At 35.1% G+C, this 1127-nt stretch overlaps 1 non-coding gene across 1 annotated transcript; it reads right to left on the bottom strand.

The window, feature by feature from the left end:
• Nucleotides 1-316: 316 nt before the first annotated feature.
• Nucleotides 317-389, bottom strand: TRNAD-AUC (transfer RNA aspartic acid (anticodon AUC)). The gene has a single exon. It is a non-coding gene; the product is annotated as a tRNA-Asp (tRNA).
• Between the last annotated feature and the right edge of the window lie 738 nt (nt 390-1127).

Raw genomic sequence — 1127 nt, 5'->3', positions numbered from 1 at the left:
ACAATTTTTATGTGGATAAAACATAGGATAAGAAATAGGGAGATCTTTTTTAAAAAAAAAAACAGTGACAAGAGAAAACAATGATCTGTGCAAGACCTCAGGCCAGACAATTAACTTTCCCATAGCTCAGCAGTTACTCACACATAGAGACAGGAGTATTTGCCTCAGATAAATAACATTGATTGTATTATAGAAGAGCTTTATTTGCTTTAAAAATAAAAGTTTTTTTAGAATATTTATTTGTTTATTTGGTTGTGCAGGATCATAGTTGCAGCACACAGGATCTTCAGTCTTCATTGCAATATGTAGGATCTAGCTCCCTGAACAGGAATTGAACCTGGGCCCCCTGCATTGATAGTGCAGAGTCTTAGCCTTTGGACCACCAGGGATGTCCAAAAAAAAATATTTTTTTAAGTAGTTTTGTGTCACAGAAATAGACCCATAAACATAGAAAACAAACTTAGAGTTTCCAAAGGGCAGGGGGAGGGATGAAGTAGGAGTCTGGGATTAACAAAATACTATATATAAAATAGATAACCAACAAAGACCTACTATATAGCACAGGGAACTACACTCAACAGTTTGTAATAACCTCTAAGAGAAAAAGAATGTGAAAAAAAATAGAAATGTGCATATGTATAACTGAATAACTATATAACTGAATATATATAATACATACATATGTATCTAGAACTGATTAATACACCTGAAATTAACACAACATTGTACATCAACTATACTTTAATAAAAAAATGATTTGAGATTTGGTAATAATTTTTTTACCCTTGACTTGGCTTTCCAGATAGCTCAGATGGTAAAGAATTCACCTGCGATGCAGGAGACCTGGGTTCGATTCCTGGGTTGGGAAGATCCTCTGGAGGAGGGCATGGCCACCCACTCCAGAATTCTTGCCTGGAGAATCCCCATGGACAGAGGAGCCTAGAGGGCTACAGTCCGTGGGGTCACAAAGAGTCGAATACAACTGAGTGACTAAGGACACATAATATTATTTTAAAGAAACTTAAATAAAGGAAAAGCTTTATGTACAAAAAAAAGTATAGCTTTATATCTTAAACTTTCAAAGTACTTTTATCTGGCCTTTTATTTACCTGTATAAGCAAGGTAGG

Source organism: Moschus berezovskii, chromosome 25 (genome assembly GCF_049115385.1).
Source record: "Moschus berezovskii isolate FMDL1 chromosome 25, NW_MosBer_1.0, whole genome shotgun sequence".
NCBI classification, from domain to species: Eukaryota; Metazoa; Chordata; class Mammalia; order Artiodactyla; family Moschidae; genus Moschus; species Moschus berezovskii.
The sequence above is the reverse complement of the archived record's forward strand: the minus strand, read 5'-3'. Positions and strand labels throughout refer to the sequence as shown.